General features: G+C 42.7%; 1 protein-coding gene across 1 annotated transcript in view; it reads right to left on the bottom strand.

The window, feature by feature from the left end:
* LOC126335350 (protein lozenge-like) overlaps positions 1 to 19,553 on the bottom strand; it is a gene marked incomplete at its 3' end in the record, with an annotated part of 654,398 nt that overhangs the window by 96,238 nt on the left and 538,607 nt on the right. The window lies entirely within an intron of this gene.

Genomic DNA, 19,553 nt, shown 5'->3' with positions numbered 1-19,553 from the left:
TATTCAAGCAGTGGGCGAACAAGCGTACTGTAACCTACTTCCTTTGTTTTCGGATTGAATTTCCTTAGGATTCTTCCAATGAACCTCAGTCTGGCATCTGCTTTACCGACGATCAACTTTATATGATCATTCCATTTTAAATCACTCCTAATGCGTACTCCCAGTTGCTGACCTGCTATTTTGTAGCTAAATGATAAGTGATCTATCTTTCTATGTATTCGCAGCACATTACACTTGTCTACATTGAGATTCAATTGCCATTCCCTGCACCATGCGTCAATTCGCTGCAGTCCTCCGCCATTTCAGTACAATTTTCCATAGTTACAACCTCTCGATATACCACAGCATCATCCGCAAAAAGCCTCAGTGAACTTCCGATGTCATCCACAAGGTCATTTATGTATATTGTGAATAGCAACGGTCCTACGACACTCCCCTGCGACACACCTGACTTCTCTCCATTGAGAATGACTTGCTGCCTCGATGATTCTATTGAAGACGATATCTCCTACTGTATCACGCATTAGGGTTTCTTCTAAGGATGCGCAAAACTAAACACATCGTGCATAAAAATTATTGTCAGGAGAGACCTCGCTAACACCGGGTTACGCAGGCAAAGAAGCGAAGACGCGACTCATCGCTGAACACTACATACCTCCCGTCAGTTACAGTCCTGTTGCTGTTCAGTTCGGAATGTTCACTCTGACATTCGTTAAGGTGGACAGGACTGAGAAACACGATCCAGTGTTAAATGACGTTTCATTGCCGCTACTAGTTTCGGAAACGATGTCGGATCCTATATCGAAGCCACACATCAAATGGTTTTCCAAGTTAAGGGCGAGGGTCGGGCGGGCCAGTTAATCGCTGTGTATTGATCTCAGGCATATGTGGCATTACGGTGCTCCGAAGTTTCCAGAGAAGCGCCTATTTCACTAGCAGGTTATCAGGGTGATACGGTGGGCCCTTCCTGGTAATTAGGGTCTCCCTCAGTATCTAACGAAGCCGCGCTTCTGTTGGGGAATGAATCAATTATTACGTTGCGCGTAAGTTCCGTAGCTGTTTTATTTTGTATGTTGGTCTTCCAGTTGCTATGCGTTTATTTTTCGGTTATCATTTTTTGGGTTGGGTTGGTTGGGGGAAGAGACCAAACAGCGAGGTCATCGGGCACATCGGATTAGGGAAGATAGTCGGCCGTGCCCTTTCAAAGGAACCATCCCGGCATTTGCCTGGAGCGATTTAGGGAAATCACGGAAAATTTAAATCAGGATGGCCGGACTCGGGATTGAACCGTCGTCCTCCCGAACGCGAGTCCAGTGTGCTAACCACTGCACCACCTTTTTTTTTGTTTGTCTTTAGTTTTTGAGTTTACGTACGTTCGTTTTGTCATTTGGAGATAGTGAGTGGAGCTGTGGACGTTAGAAAATGGAGAGTCAAGAGGAGAAGTCGGAACGTTTCCGACATATTCTTCTGTTCGAATTCAGTAGAGTGATGATATCAGTGGAGGCAGCCAGAAACATTTGCGCCGTGTGTGCGGATAGTGTAACTGGACAGAGCGCGTCAAGAAAATTGTTTTCTCGTTTTTGGAGTATCGTTTTGACATTGGTGACTCATCACGTTCAGAAAGACGTTCAGGTGTTGGTGAAGATCGTTTAAACGCATTAATGCACAATGATCCACGTCGGTGCACACAAGAACTGGAAACTGTGATGAAATGTCACCATTCCATCATCGTGTGACATTTGCATGCAATGGGGAAGGTTCAGAAATCGGGTGTATGGATACAGCGTGCTCTAAGACAAATAAATAAATAAATTAAAAAATGTTGCGGGTATGCATCTCTGCTTGCTCGTCGTCATTTGGCTCGTGAACAACACAGACCGTGCCTTTCCTGTAACGTAAATAGTGACGAGGAAAAGAAAGGAATGGTTGAGCTCAAATAAAGCAGCAACTCCCCATACAAAGAACCCCGCACCCACCCACAAAAGATAATGTTATGCTTCTGGTGGAATGGCAACGGTGTAGTGTACTATGAATTGCTTTCCAGCGGTCTAACCATCGCTGCTGACATGTATTGTCAACAACTGAGACGTATTGCAAAAGCAATGCAAGGAGAGCGACCAGGAAGACTACATGAATTGATGCTATTCCACGATAACGCCACCCGCATTCTGCTACACTGACAAAAAACACCATACAGGAGGAGGGTTAGGAAGTCATTCTGCACGTAACTTATTCACCTGACCTTGTACCCTCAGATTTTCACCATTCCCGATCCCTATCGAACAGTCTGCAAGTAACTTCCTTTCGGGGTGTAAATGCGCTTGAAACATGGCTCGACGTGTCCTTTGCCCTAAAACAGCGTGATTTCTACAGTCTCTGAATCAAAAAGTTACCCCAGCTTTGGCAGCCTGTTGTAATAGTGAAGGAGAATATATTATTGCTGACTAAAGTCTCTGTTCTGTGTATCTGTTGTTTTTGTTAAACTTACGGAGAAAAGCTACGAACTTACGCACCAGCCCAATACTAGTCCGTGGAGCGCCCTGGCAGAACAACTGGTTTTACCAGTGAGCAATGATATTATCTTGTTTTCACCGCCGACAAAAACTTTAACAGGTAGCGGATTGTGCCAAGATTCCGAAGGCTACTCCTGTATAAATACTTATTGCAAGATTTTCCTTGTGTGACACACGACTGTTCCAGTATTAATATTTTACTTTATAGTTAATGTCAGACGGTGATAAATTTTTATTTATAAAGGTGGCGGTGTTGATATGATGAGCGCCTTTGGTGCTGAGAATATGAACCGCCAATATAAAAGGACACAACTTATAATCACTACAGAAATTTTGTTCAATTTTGTGTAGCAGGAGTCTCGTAAAGAGTGAACGCCTAGGAGAAGAGAGAAAAGAAAGGCTTGAGATAAACAAAACATGATAAGAGCTTTCATGCCACTTTAGAGCAATGGCCATAAAAAGGTGGGGTCGGTCATCAAGAAGATCTCTATATTGTAAAATCTTACAACAATATTTGATTTTATAGTGTGTCTACCGTGTAATTTTTTGTTTAATTTTTTGAATCTATTTCATTGAACTCATGTTAAAGCACGTTTTCGCCTACAGTGTGTAAGGTTCCACAAAACAAATTGCTTTTTTGTGTCTTGCTTAGTATGTAAAAAACTATGAAAATAAGTGAAAGACGTCGTGGTATGTACTCAGAAAGTTTGAAGTCGATAGAAAATAAATTGTGGCAGTAAGGACAAAACAACAAAGTGGCGGTCGTTCTACAACGTCTTCCTGCAATTTCTCACAATTACCGTCTCACTCTCGTATTGGTGAGACAGGCACTTCTATGGCAGTTTCGGCACATACTAACGTCACATATACGTGAGTTCTACGTGTTGCATTAACTGGCCACCCCACCCCTTACCCCCCTGAAACACAGTGTAATGTGTAGCACGTGATGATGGAGAAATAGTCTCCGAAACTAGTGCTACTAAAACATCATTTACAACTGAAGCAGAGTTCTCAGTTTTAGTAACACGATCCTAAGTTGCCATTGTTCACCAAATCAGAATTTATTTGATTTGAGATGGACCTGCATTCACTGACAGGAGCAATTCCTTCTGGGTGTGAAACTGATTGTGATTGAGAAGGCGCAACACTCGCCTTCAATTCCCGTTCTTACCCCGTGTTACGTGGATGCGAGAGGTACGCCATTCCTTGTGTACAAGTTGGGCCGTCTGCATTGATGGGCACACCCAATCGCGATAGTTGCTTTCCGGCAATCTGTCACGTCGGTTCATCTTCCTGCTGCCATACAAGCAACTTTCACGTGCACCCCACTGCCTTGACTTCTGCCAGCGGAAAAGGTTCTTGTGACTGCCTCGTTACATCTAAAGCGCACCAAAGCGACCAGCATGCTCTTTGAAGGGGTGACTAATACTTTATTAATTCCGAGTAACACATTACAACGTTCCAGGTCTGGAAGCCTATTAATTATACATTTTTTTTCAATAAGTAAGGTTACAGCCAACCGGCTGTATAAGGTTATTGTAAAAAAAACTCGAGGCGGTTTCAGTAACACTAAGCGTGTATTCTTCAGAAAGAAAGTCACGTAAATTATATGAAGTTTATGTGACTTTACTTCTGCAGAAGATGCTTTAGTGGAACTGAAACCACCTCAAGGTTTTTATTGTAACCTTATGCAAGCGGTTAGCCGTCTAGTTTATATATTGAAAATATATTTACGGTTGCTGCTGCCAGCCACGAGTAAAGCTGTATTAATTATACATTAGCTTCCACGTGGGAAGCATTCTCAAACCGCTGAAATAGTTTACGTAACTGTAGTATAGGCTTAATGAATTCATTTTAATTTACTGAAGATTCTAAATAAAATTATCATGCTTCCTCCAACGAATACGAGTTCAAATTTATAAGAATAATCATTTATACATCCAAAATTCAATGTAAAACTACTGCACTTTGCTATATAGTGTATCGGTTTTGAATGATACGTAAATTTAATCTCCCTGAAGAGAAGAGCTGCAAAGACGGTCGAAACGTCAGTGGTCATTATTTTGTAATGACATGGGGCAACAGGAATAATTATTTTATTCGAATACCACAAGAAGTTTCTTCATATAGACCGAATGGAAGATCAAGAAAACATCGGGAGATCAAGAAAACGCTGGCAACAGGTTCCCCTGTGATTAGACCAGGAGAATCGCATGCTCCTTGAAAGAGGAATAAGAAGAAGAATATTGTATTATGCATTTCTTTTATCACTGAATACTTAAGTTTTCAGTTCATCTGCATAGGGAATTTCAAATAATGATCAATAAGAAACGAAATCTCATGTAAGGTGAAGAAGGGAAGGAGAAAATTAACGCCTATAAGTTTACTGCAGTGTGCGTGGTGTTTCAGTTTGCAGGCCAGAGGCGCCTGGTGAAACACTGGCGGTATGGCCCGCTGCCAGATGCACAGACCGCTGTCCACAGGAGCCAGCAGGTAGGAGGCAATTTGTTACGAGCATGTTGCTGCATGATAAGTGCTATGTGTGTGCCCCGTTGTTTTAAGCGCTTAGTATTCCCGTTCGACACTTAAGGTCAAAGGTTGGTTTGAAGGCGGTGTCTCTGCATATGTAGTGTAGACGTACCGGAAAATTACCAAACGGCGCTTACCCAAATCCAAATTTTACAGCTGCATTCTTTTCTTCCGGGCAGTGAGAGAGAGAGAGAGAGAAAATGTGTGTGAAATCTAATGGGACTTAATTGCTGAGGTTATCAGTCCCTATGCTTACGCACTACTTAAACTAAATTATCCTAAGGACTAATACACACACCCATGCCGGAGGGAGGACTCGAACCTCCGCTGGGCTCAGCCGCACAGTCCGTAGTTCAGCGCCCCAGACCGCTCGGCTAATCCCGCGCGGCAGAGAGAGAGAGAGAGAGAGAGAGAGAGAGAGAGAGAGAGAGAGAGCGGGGCCGAAATATGGAAACGTATACTGCAGTGGCAACTAGAACAGGTCTTGCAAAAACTAATAGCCTTTCCAAACGACACCATTTGCTTCGTTAGGGACCCACAGGTTTAGTCATGAATAAAGTATTTAACGGTATTACGTTCATTGTTAGGTAGTTTCATTCGTTGTTGTGGTATTCAGTCTAACCTGTGCAAGCCTCTTCACTGCAACCTACATCATTCTGAATCTGCATACTACATTCATCTCATAGTCTCCCTCTGCGATTTCTACCCCTCACGCTTTCCTCCAGTACTAAATTGGTGTCCCCTTGACGTCTCAGAATGTGTCTTATCGACAGATCCCTGCTTTTGGTTAGTTGCAGTCACATGCGAAAGGAATTACAAAACACCTGTGCGGTCCGCCGTCAAGCTCTCCTTGAATGTTAAGTGATCAGTATCGTATGTTTTATTTACTAGTTATAGAAATTATACAGCTTACTGTCCGCAGAGATGAATCTAATACCATGTCATTATCTACGAATGTTAAGCCCCTGTAGTATTTGTACACACTGCTTTTAGTCCTGCTATTGCGTACTTTCTTTGCATTATTCTAAAAGAGCAAGTATTAAGTATAAGGAAAGTTGCGCTAGGCTGTTCTTCATTCAGTACAAACATAAATCTAAACATACATTTCCTTGTTTAAAGGCCTATTGCTTAGCGCTGTCAACCATATGGATGGACAGTAAATTCGCGAGGCTAAAAGACAGAGGTAATTAACATGACTGATCAAAAAATTATGACCAAAGACTGTATTTTCGAAATCGTTCCGCACAGATATTATGCAGTGTGTTTGATAATGACCATCTTCGGTAAATGGCAACTCTTTTGAAGAGGTTCAAGAACTGCAGGTCATGCTACAAGAAATCGTGGAATGTTGTCAGGGAGCTGGAGAAAGCAAGAACTCAAACGTTATTCACTTCGCAGTATACCGTACTACCAGTCCGGTTCAAGGACGTCGGGTTGTGAGACCAGACTTGTGAGCCGACGAACTATGGACTCGTAATCGATTACAAGCAGAAAATTATCAACGAACATGTAGCAGTTGCAGGCGAGTGGCCAAGAAGACGTGGTCGGTACCAGCGGCCGCCACATGGAAACATTTGGCATCTCGTCCGTTCTTCCAAGGTTTCCGGCCTCGATATGAAGTCTGTCGACATAAGGAAATGTTTGTTCCTCGCGGTTTTGTGTTTTACGTACACAGTATTTCATAATATCTGCCTCGAGATAAAGTAATAGAGATACCGGGTTCCTGTTTCCGAAGAGAGATTAAATGCATCCGGGCATTAAAAATAAAAGGTATCGTTGGCATGTAGCATGATGGCTATCAGGGGATATATTTGATGAAGAAAAGTGGCGATTTTTTTAATGAATTCCACGAACTGCGGAAAATATTAATAAACAGAAAAATAAATATTGTTTTTAGAGTTTCAGTCAGTTCCTTATTTCTGTGAGTAATGTTTTGAACATGACTGTGATCAACAACCGTAATTAATTACAATGTCACAAATTTCCAGCCAACCGGTTGCAAATAGAATTTAAAATTCTTGAACTAGTTTTCAACGCCAACTAGGGGCGCCATCTTCAGAAGAAACTGTTACCTTACATTTGTAAGGTTGGCTGGAAATTTGTGACATCTGTGAGTAATCTTCATTGTCATTGCCTTGCTATGGTACGCCTGGTTCTCAGATAGCAGTCATTAGAGAATTTATGATTTATTACATGCAGTTAGTGCAAAATTAATAATGATATTCTTTAATGAAATTCATTCAGGTAATTTACTGATAAAATGATGCAGCATTAAAAAAATTGTTCAAAAAAAGTCTTTTCGGATCGATGTGGTGATAATTTGTTGTAGGGCAGAGATTACCTTGCTAAAGGTAAAGCTGTTATCTACCTGAAGATTAACCTGAGTACCATAGGGCTTTACTATGAATGCTGCCATGTCGTTGTTTTCCTCTGTCTTTTAAACTGACGTGCCCATCCAGTTGTAGGGGGACCTATAGTTTAAGACGGACTCCTAAACACGGTTCAATGCTCATTTTTCACATTAACGAACATTTTCAGGGCTGAAGGGAGTTTATAAGTTATAGATGAAAATGCTGGGATTGTCCGGTGATCATACCCAAGACCTTTGACTCCTTAGTCTGGTACTTTACGATTTTTTACTGCCTGCTTGCTTTTTTACCATATTTTATTTCTGTTTATTTTCTGTTTTGTGACACTTTCAGAATAATACTAAGTCACGAAGCCACCCTTGGGTTCATAATTTCAACTACCTGTGAGTGCAGTGAAAACTTCGTTGTTTGCAAAACATCTAATGTTACTAGAATTTATTACTTTTTCATAACAATTACTACTTTAATTTTAAGTCCATCGATTCGATAACATATCTTCATACGTAGAGCATGAGTGCCAACGCAAACTCATTCATAGGTCACTTCTCCTAGCGTAAACTAGATTTCTGATTCAGTGAAGTCGACTGATAAGCAGAAAAAAAAACAAAAAATCGGTCTTACACGAATACTCACAAATGAAAATTCAAAGAGGAAACTTTGTGAAGTAAAGTGTCCGCGAACAAAATATCAGACTAAAAGTTAACGAAAATTAAAAATAGTTCTAACACTATTTCCGAACAAGGGTTTTCGAGAGGCTTCCCTTGGTCGTCGAAACTAAAACTCGACTCCCAAATATTCCCTATTAGAAATCCCCTCCACTCTGCTCCCAGTCCATTGAGAAGTTGATAGGACGACGGTTCTATAACAAACCGCCCAGATCTCATGAGTAAGGAATGAAAGACGTAAAGAAATAAAAAGAATTACCACAGTATACACTGATACGCAGGCACTGAATACAGAATACTCATAGAAACATACATACGAATACACAAATATTTAATTGTTGCCTGGAACAATAATGTTCCAACAATAAATTAAAATAATTCCAATCCCTCAGTCCCGACCAAGGTTTTCGGGAGGTTACCCTTGGTAGAAAACAATTTAAAGCCATATTTATTTTCGCCATGTTGTTGATTGTGATATGGTGTTTAAAACACTCTGCAGATTTGTGAACAGTAGTTAGTTAAAAGGAGCCACAGCAATGAAGGTAACCGAACACACCACAAGAAGACAGCCATTTCATATGAAGAAATACGACCACATTACATGCCAAGACTCTACAAAACTACTGCAATTTTTATGTTTACTTTTGTTAATTGTTTTTGTAATTGAACCCTGGAGAAGAGGTTTATCTTCGAAACACGTTTCTACATTAAATGATATAAGTATCGACAAATTTTGTGACCAGTAGCGGTCTCTGAAAAACCTTTTCGTGTTTCCCTTGTCAGTTCTCGTGAACTTTTACTGCTGTGACTGGCGGTGAAATATTTAGGTAACTTCGTCAATATTTTCTCTTTCTTCTCATGATTAAACATAGATATAAAATGATCAAATACGCCAATGAGTAATTAGATACATGCCAACGTATTTTGAGGCTCATCTTTATTTTAGGGAAACTGTCACAAAAACATGTGCGTGGTCCTCTTTAAGTCCGCTCATCTCCACAGCTACCAGGAGAAGACAAATTAGGTGGTGCCTCTGTTTATGTATTTTAGGACAACTGAAAATGAGACGGCGGCGGAGATAAAATTGGTGGAATGATTGCCTAAACGATAATAAAGGATACGTGATGAGAGAAAAGACGAAAACGTTACAGAGAACAACAAAACGAAACTGGAAGAGTGAAGTCGAAACGAGGGGAGATGTCGCCTGTCACATAGTGAGGCAGAAGTCGGAAATTGCAATCCATTCCCCTCCATCCAATTAGGAAGCCTTCTCCCCCACTAACTGACTGGTAATTAGCTGTAAACAGCCGCGACTCCACACAGCATTCCGAAATGATCTTCACTACTTTGATCAGGTATATTTCAGAAAAGCGGATAGTTGGGAAGGTGTGGTTTGTGGCATAATAGTCACCCAAACTCAAAATTGTAGTATTCGTTTAACAGAGTTCAATGTGTGTGCCGTATTTAGCAAGCAGGATATCTAACCGATATTCCAATTCCTCCCAACTCCGGCCTAGCATCATTAACGAGTGCAATTGCTGCTCTGATAAGAGCTTGCAGTTCCTGCAGATACCGGACAGGTGTCTGACAGACAGCATTCTTCACAAAGCCCAGAGGAAAAGAATCTAGTGGGATATGTCAGGAGACCTTGGGAACCAGGGAATTGGTACTCCACTGCCAAGCCTGCATTTATAACGACCGAGGCTCACTGAGGAGAAGTACTACCATGCTGTAGTATGATGGCAGGTTGCAGTTCTTCGAGCAGTGGAGGCACAATCTGTTCCAACAAGTCCAAATAATCAGTCGAGGTTACTGACGCCTCTGCAAAGAAAAACGGTGCTACCACACGGTCTTTGAGCAGAGCACACCACTCGTTTACCTTTGGACCGTACCACACAATTTCCACATTGAAGTCGGGAAACTCAGAACCCCAGGCCCGCCCACTGTGTCGGTTTATTTTCCTGGACACGAGGATGCAAGCTGCATCCGTGAGCATCACCTTTTTCAGATGGCATGAGTGAAAATGCTTTGCGGTTTGGATTATAATCTGGTCGAGGCACATGCAGCTCCTGCACATAATCGGCATGAAGCTTCAGTGTCTTGGTGGCATCCTATTCACCGCCGTTGGGAGTAATTGCAACTGTCAAGACTGTTGACGGACTGATTTGGTAGGGCTCGTATAAATGCCTGTTGCAGCCGTTCCACATCTGCATCACTTTTGCTCTGACACCCGAACTCGTCTTCTTCATGACATTTCCGGCTTCCTCGACTCTCGTGTAGCAGTGTCTGATGGTTGGGCTTGGTGGGATGTGTTGTAACGCGCCCGGAGGTTCCGCTGTTCTTGGTGTTAGATTTAGCCTCTCTCAACCATCTTCTTGGGGGGGGGGGGGGGGGGGAGGGGTCTTTTTCATCAATAACTTGGGAAAAGAAACTGTAGGTGTGTTTGAACTCGATCCGCAAACCGTGGCATTCTACCTATCCCCTCATCTGAAATGTACGTGATCAAAGTTGTAAAGATTATTTGGGAACACGCTGTGTAGTGGGCCGGATCTGAAACAGTCCGTAGTCCTCCTTGGAGAACTGCCGCTATACATGTAAGAAAGGGTCGCTGAGAATTTGGCAATGTACATACTTCTCGACCTGCATAATTCATATTCAAGCTCGAGGTGACACTGTTTTAGGTTTTTGCCATGTATCACCGTCTCAGTTTAATATTTCTGCTATCCTCGTGCACTGAGCTGGTGCATCTGTAACCGCAGACTAAATGGAAAACGTGATAAAAGACAGCAGCTTCGCCGGTGAGGGCAATAAATAACCAGAAGCGTCTCGTAGCGGAGCAAGGCGCAGCTGCTGTCGACAGAGCCTCTAATTAAGTCGCCTTCTGCAAGAGCAAGTCTTTCTCGCGGTGTCGCCACTTGAGCGGGCGACCACAGGCGGTAAATCCGTTAATACTTCTGTATCCTGCCGAGGAGCTACTAGCCTTAGAGCACGGTCTAAGTAATTAAGCGAGGGCAGCATATAAACGCGTCGGGTGCATACCGTCATAAATTTGAACACTGCCTTGTAGGTTGATAGCCGAAAAGATTTTTTTGCTTGGGAACATTTTTCTTTTTCGTCCAGGTTTTATTTATATGCTATCACTGTATTGACCAGCGTCGATAGCTTAAATCTAAACTAAACTCCGCTATCAGGCCCTAAAGATAACGCGGTTGTCGAACGGCTGCCGTGTCATTCCTGCCAAGTGGCGTCATATGGAGAGGCGTAGAATTCGAGCACCGCTCTCAGTTTCGATCCCTTGAGTATTAGTATATGCATAAGTCAATTACAAACAAGTATTAACCATGAAGGAAATAAATACTTTTGAATTGTGTTAGCCGGCCGAGGTGGCCGAGCGGTTCTAGGCGCTACAGTGTTGACCCGCGCGGCCTGCTACGGTCGCAGGTTCGAATCCTGCCTCGGGTATGGATGTGTGTAATGTCCCTAGGTTAGTTAGCTTTAAGTAGTTCTACGTTCTAGGGGACTGATGACCTCAGAAGTTAAACCCCATAGTGCTCAGAGCCACTTGATCGTGGCCGCGGCCGGGAGTGTGATTTCGCGCGGCGCCACGTAAGCATTGAGAAGCGTTCATCTTATCGCCGATTTACAACCGTGACAGTATAAAATGTTATTAAACACTAAAGGCTGCAGAGGTCTCTGACCCGTATACGGGCCACAATCACAACTAGAGTAATGAGTGCCCGTTGGCCGCTGCCGCGCAACGCGCAGCTCCGCGACGCCGCGCGTCTTGAAACGCGACCCGGCGAGGCAGCGAGCGCGCCGGTGTGCTGAAACATTTGTTTTGTGAACGTATTCGTAGGCGAGATCGATTTCAAAAAATCGATAGTGTTACAGGCCAGCGATCGCGGCGCGCGGCCCCGTTTCGTTTTTTTGGCTTCGGCGTATCGTTTTGCAGATGCCCGACTTGTCGTCTCGGAGCCAATTTCATATCGGAGTGGACGGAGTGTGTCGCCTTTTTTTGTGAGCGGCCCGGGAGCGAAATGTATCCGCCGTCCGGCCGTATCCATTGCAGCGGCCGGCAGGGGCGTTCGTTGCACAGTACCGAGCGGAACGGCACACCACGCCAGTCCGGCTGCCTTGACTGACGGCTCGCCGCCCCTGCTGCCGCTGCTGCTCCTGCTGCTGGTGCTGTGGTTTGCAGCCGAGCACCCTACAGGCCTCCGGGTCTTGTACGCGCCTCTGCAGCGCTGCAGCACCGAAACAGACCACTGGGTAGCAGGGCCAGTCCCCAACGAGGGACGTCAGTTCCTTAGAGGGCCAAACCGGGCTACAGTAATAGATAAACAGAAGAATACCACCATGTAGGTGACAAATAAACAGAGTTCAGTTTATTCTACACTACTGGCCATTAAAATTGCTACACCACGAAGATGACTTGCTACAGACGCGAAGTTTAACCGACAGGAAGAAGATGCTGTGATATGCAACTGATTAGCTTTTCACAGCATTCACACAAGGTTGGCACCGGTGGCAACACCTACAGCGAGATGACATGAGGAAAGTTTCCAACCGATTACTCATACACAAGCAGCAGTTGAACGGCGTTGCCTGGTGAAACGTTGTTGTGATGCCTCGTGTAAGGAGGAGAAATGCGTACCATCACGTTTCCGGATTTTTATAAAGGTCGGATTGTAGCCTATCGCGATTGCGGTTTATCGTACAGCGACATTGCTGCTCGCGTTGGTCGAGATCCAATGACTGTTAGCAGAATATCGAAACGGTGGGTTCACGAGGGTAATACGGAACGCCATGCTGGATCCCAACGCCCTTGTATCACTAGCAGTCGAGATGACAGGTATCTTATCCACATGGCTGTAACGGATCGCGCAGCCACATCTCGATCCCTGAGTCAACAGATGGGGACGTTTGCAAGAAACAACCATCTGTACGAACTGTTCGACGACGTTTGCAGCAGCATGGACATCTTAAGCATGTAGATGCTGTTATTGCAATTCTTTTCACTAATAACACATTGTGATATGGGAGTTCTAGTCTTGCTTTGCTTCCTCATTTTTTACCAGTATTTTTCTTTCTGAGACGCGGGTTATTAAGCTGATATGTCGAATTGACTGGAATACACTCTTTCAAATTCTAAAGGTGGCAGGGGTAAAATACAGGGAGCGAAAGGCTATTTATAATTTGTACAGAAACCAGATGGCAGTCATAAGAGTCGAAGGGCATGAAAGGGAAGCAGTGGTTGGGAAGGGAGTGAGACAGGGTTGTAGCCTCTCCCCGATGTTATTCAATCTGTATATTGAGCAAGCAGTAAAGGAAACAAAAGAAAAATTTGGAGTAGGTATTAAAATTCATGGAGAAGAAATAAAAACTTTGAGGTTCGCCGATGACATTGTAATTCTGTCAGAGACGGCAAAGGACTTGGAAGAGCAGTTGAACGGAATGGACAGTGTCTTGAAAGGAGGATATAAGATGAACATTAACAAAAGCAAAACGAGGATAATGGAATGTAGTCAAATTAAATCGGGTGATGCTGAGGGAATTAGATTAGGAAATGAGACAATTAAAGTAGTAAAGGAGTTTTGCTATTTAGGAAGTAAAATAACTGATGATGGTCGAAGTAGAGAGGATATAAAATGTAGACTGGCAATGGCAAGGAAAATGTTTCTGAAGAAGAGAAATTTGTTAACATCGAATATAGATTTATGTATCAGGAAGTCGTTTCTGAAAGTATTTGTTTGGAGTGTAGCCATGTATGGAAGTGAAACATGGACGATAACTAGTTCGGACAAGAAGAGAATAGAAGCTTTCGAAATGTGGTGCTACAGAAGAATACTGAAGATAAGGTGGATAGATCACGTAACTAATGAGGAGGTATTGAATAGGATTGGGGAGAAGAGAAGTATGTGGCACAACTTGACTAGAAGAAGGGATCGGTTGGTAGGACATGTTTTGAGGCATCAAGGGATCACAAATTTAGCATTGGAGGGCAGCGTGGAGGGTAAAAATCGTAGAGGGAGACCGAGAGATGAGTACACTAAGCAGATTCAGAAGGATGTAGGTTGCAGTAGGTACTGGGAGATGAAGCAGCTTGCACAGGATAGAGTAGCATGGAGAGCTGCATCAAACCAGTCTCAGGACTGAAGACAACAACAACATGTCGAATTACGTGTCCAGTCAATTTAATTTTGTTATCTATATCGTGTTAATCAATATGCATTTCTCTTTAATTTCTTTTAGTATCTGTTTATTAGATTTTCTCTCAGCCCAGGATGTTTTCGTATCTCTTCTCCACATTCACGTCTTTATTACATCTATTTTTAACTTTTCTTGTATCCCCAGAGCCGACGTTTGACAACCATAAAAATGCATCAAATTAAAATGTTGCTGAATCTTTCTTATTTCTATATTAAGGTGTTTCTTTGGTAATGAATTTTATTTATGAGAGCTTGGTTATTCATTGCAATTCATCTGTTAATATAGACTTCCGTTGTCATTTGTTATTGTAGTCCTCAGTAAGAAACTTCGTTTATTTGCATTATTATTTTATTTCCTATCTTAATGTTTAACCTTACTTCTCCGATTTGTCTGTTGCTTGTGTTTATTTTCATCTTTGGTTATACAATATGTCAAACAAAGCTTTTAAAATATAGTTCATGTGCTTTTGAAAACTGCAGTTTTGAAGCCTCTGTATCAGTGGCGTCAACATCTATTTCTGTGCTCTGGTTCTTAGGTAGATTGAGAATCAATCTTTTATTTCTCCAGTCTATTCCTGTTTGATTCAATTTTCCAAATAGAATCTTCCAGGCCACTCTACGAAAAGCTTTCCTTAGGTGAATTAACGCGGCATTCGTCTTCCTGTTCTTGTTCTTTCTACGATGATTCGTAGTGACATTATAGCTTTCCCGGTTCCTTTGTTTATGGATGGGATCTATCGTGAGTGAACAATATTTTTCTTCTCTTTACCCAGACAAGTTTCGCAGAAGTTAGAGAATCATCTGTGATTTCTCATATTTTCTTTCTATTAAATAACAGGAAAATTGCTCTTCATTATCCGGACATATAGAAATTTGAGTTTTAAGAAAGTATTCGCGAATTTGAGGAACCGATAAGATTCTTTAGGTGTAGCTTATTACCACTTGCTACGTTTTTTGCGTTTTTTATATTTAGCGTTACAGCTGTTTGTCTTTCACAGTATGTTGTCTGCAACCATAGAGAACTTGATGTAGTTATTTATTTATCCAGAATGAAATAACGGTAACCATAATATTCACAGCCGTAAATTCTCGATGTAAATAACTTTCTACTTTAAGTTATTTGTGGTTGCTGATGACATGTTAGTACATGTTGCTTTTCACACACGAAATGAATAATGGTTTTCTAGACGATTTTCAGCCCACTTAAGATAAGTCACGAGTTGCAAGAACTTCGAGACAAAAATGTTGCAGTCATGAAGATTTAGAGACATTGCATTTCAGCAGTTCATTCTTTTGTTATTAGGCAGTAGGCCATACAAAGGCAGTCTTATCAGCATGGAACAATAAAAGAGTTACAGATGGTATTACCTAAAGGTTGTATTACGATGATTGAAGAACTTGGTTGTAAATTTGGCTTACTTGAACACATGTTAAAAGCCCCTTATTCCATTGCGCTATGAAAGTTCGCTCGCTAACACTTTCTTCATTAACAGTAGCCATATGGCATTGTTTTTCATCTTCGGGTCAAATCTTATGGAACATTTACAGGGCATTAATACCGGAGTCATAACTCACATGCACTATTAGATAGCTAAAAACTGGTCTTGACGAAGACATCCACGTTATTCCCGCGCAGAATTCGCAGAAAGGGCAATAGTATCCTCCCCCATACACCATAAGCGGCTTCTGATGTTTAGACATAGAATTCTTCAACGTGCATGTGGTGTGTGCTGCCCTGTCCTGACTGTTCTAATCAGCCTATTGGTAGTCTCATTTCTCACCGTTCACGTCACCCAAGCAAATCACTGGATTCCAACGCGCTGCATCGTTTTGCGGTTTAACGGTTGCACACTCAGTTCGCAAACGAATTTTCTTCCCGGACGAACATCGTCTCGGAGAAGAAATTGAAGTGCCGAGTCACGTTTACGCAATATTTTTGCCATTTCTGATAGGCGGCAAACAGTTCATCACCTGCTCTCGCTACCACATTTCTTACGTGGGAAAAAGTGGCGTTCCGGTCATCCGTTCAGAGAGATCGATTGCAGTCGACTTCTCTGAGCCGTGTTTATCGATGTTGCTGAAGGAGTAGGCGAACGCTGCCAGCCAAGCTGCTAACCCTCAAAGGAAGCAAATGGCGAGAAAAGCTTGCCAAAGAAGAAAATATAAAGGCGAACAACTGCATGTAACCAAAGAATACTAAATAAAAAGAAGGATAGAGAATTACTTGATTATTTAGTTCATCGTACGAATGATAGTCATAAACTTATAAATAGTACACCGAAAAAGTATTTAACGTAATTTTTTTGTTAATTTGTAAGTACATTTCTACAGTCACACTACACATTAAAATCCTCACTCCACTTTACTATAGCATGTCTACAGAACAGCGAAAACAAAATGGTGAAACCCTTTCATAATGTGGAGAATCGCCCAGAAGTTCGTTTTCCGCTGCAATGGGAATGTTCCAGCTTGTTTAGCCAATCCCGGTGGCTAAGGAAGACATTTTGGTAATAATCAAAGCTTTTTGTTAGAATTTCATAGCCATTCGGCAGAAGCTGCCGCAGTAGCTAGGGAAAGGTAACTGACAGAAAATTCACAGTGGATATTTGAGCCAGGATTAGACCTAAAGCCTTTCTGATTTCAGATCCTGTATATCGTCCCTAATCGATATTTCCATAATCCATAAAATCTGCAATACACTCGAGTTGGGATTAGGATTAAATTTGCCTCTAACTGCAAAAAAGATCTTTAATTTCTTTTTGTTATGCCATAATGTCAACAATCTACTGTGACCTCCCGAGTGGTGCTGTGGACACAGGTTTTACAGTGCATGCTACTGCTGGACTGTGATAATATAAAGCTGATCCGAGGAAAACATACCTCATATCCGTCAGACACCAGTTGCTTCTGAGAATAGGGCTGGTAGCCCCGAAATCCATCATGACAAAAGGAAAAAAAAAATGAAGGGCAATGGAAAATTTATCAAATTATGGTATGAGCGAGTTTCCGCATTCGATCAAGATGGGAAATTCGAATATACTTGAGCTTTTGTGATAGATTTGTATGGTTAAAATGGCTCTAAGCACTATCTGAGTTCATCAGTCCCTGAGACTTACAACTACTTAAACCTAACTGACCTAAGGACATCACACACATCCATGCCCGAGGCATTATTCGAACCGGCGACCGTAGCAGCAGCGCGGTTCCAGACTGAAGCGCCTAGAACCGCTCGGTCATAGCGGACGGCGATAGATTTGACAAACGTTTTTAATCTCGAAGAAATTTGTAGCACGGCAGGAGTTTCGATGGTCACCATCTTGTTTCATAGCTCGCATGTGATTGTCAACAGGGCCATAGATACCTTGTCGATACTCTGAATCTTTTTGTCCTCAGCCAGTTACCGTTTTCCTTCAAGTGTTGTCTACCAAACTTTCAAGTCTTCTCCAGTCGTTAGATCAAGGTTTTCTTTGGTGCTATCTTCCGAATCTTTCAAGCTAAGGACACTGTTTCTTAAGGGCAGCCTACTATGTTCAAGCATCCCACATCCATGCTTTCATCACTACAGCTGCACTCCGGACGCTTAGTCGTGACGCGATCTCGCAAAGTTTTACCCAACATCTGTCACACACATCGCACTTGGAAAACTCCTCTCTCTCTCTCTCTCGGGTATGATTTGAACAGTATCCATCAGTGACAAGATTAGGCAGCGGAAAATGACTTTTTTAGTGTTGACAGCTAATTTTCCTGCACAGGCACTGTAAGATGGCAAGAACTATGCCCCTTAAATGAAGTCATTAAAGATCACCTAACTCACGTTGAGCGAACAGTAGGGCTGAACAAAAATGACTGACAAGGCACAATGCATCTTGTAGAGCGTATAGTATAGATGTATTGGAATAATTAATGCCGGGCGATGGTTTTAAAGTAATTCACACGACATGAAAACTTTGAGGAAACGTGTCGATTTACTGGAGGCAAGGGAAGTATTCAAGAGTTGACCGAGGCCGCCTGGGAGCGGCGAAGGGAAGCGACAATAGGCGGCTTAGGGCGGCTCAAGCTCTGAGAAAGCAGTAACGTGGCGCGGCCTCCAGCTGTCTTAAGATGAGTGACAGTGACTGGGTGGTTCATCCCATGCTGGTGTACCATGAAGCAGACGGATAACTTGTACGCCTGTTGATAAATGTCTGTCGCCGCGTTTTCAGTGAAACATGCTAGAAAGCAGCGCAAAGCTACGGTGGAGCGATCAACAGAGGTCAAAATATGTGTGTTCATGACTATAGCAACTTCACATTGAATTCACGGTCTGCAGAGTCTGAAGTAAATCAGGTGAAGAGCGACAGAATGTAATACGCCAGTCACCAATGGGAACGTAGGACCAAGGAATTTGAAGTACTCTCCTGGGAGTCAGAATTCCGGAAAAATTGGTGTTTGTGCAGACGCTAACCTTGATGGGTGGCCTGGGAGGGGCTAAATAGCAGAAGTTGAGAGAAAGGGAAATTTTGTGGGATTTTGTTCACTTCCCAGAGCAGGCATTGGTCGGCGCTGGGAAGCGATGCATAATTAACGCGACTTGCGCTGCAATTGGCGTAAGTGATTTTGCTGGAGGGGAAACCGAGGTGATGAGCGGACTGGGAGAAGTCCCCACAGAGGTTGTCTGTTCCCAGCTTGCCTAGAGTGCGGACGTGGCGTTCTTGACTCAGCTTGCCTGAGAGAGAGTGAGCATCTCTGCAGTTTAGGACTTAGCAAATGGAACAATTGAGCTTGGAGATAGAAAGTTTTCGTTCAGCTATGTACTGAGCAAGATAGCTAGAAGTGAATAGACGAGCGCAGCCTTGCAGCCCCACGAGGTCGGCCGACGTCCGCATAACGACGACGCGCTGCTACGCTGCATTCGGTGATATTGCGCCCGCTCTGGCCACTGATTAATTTGTTGGATCACGTCGGCAAAGTTTCCACGAGGGTTTCATGGGCTGTGTATTGTAGAATTCTTCTCGCATTTCGCATTACGCATGGGTCAGTCGATAGGAATTACTTTTGAGTTTACGCGTTACTCCATGAAAACGCAATTTATTACCAATGCCTGATAGGAGAGTCTTGTAATGTGACGATTGAAGGTCGTGAGTTAAAATAAATCTGTGCTAATCGACTGCATCTGTTTCCAATCAAGTAGTTGAAATCCCAAGTAACTTTTTTAACTAATTTTACGTTCAACATTTGCATCTGGTGTTCAATAGCTGAATATAACATCAATGTGCACCCCTTTTTAAT

The sequence above is a fragment of the Schistocerca gregaria genome, chromosome 2, assembly GCF_023897955.1.
Source record: "Schistocerca gregaria isolate iqSchGreg1 chromosome 2, iqSchGreg1.2, whole genome shotgun sequence".
NCBI classification, from domain to species: Eukaryota; Metazoa; Arthropoda; class Insecta; order Orthoptera; family Acrididae; genus Schistocerca; species Schistocerca gregaria.
Note: the sequence above shows the minus strand (reverse complement) of the source record. Positions and strands in the feature narration are given on the sequence as shown.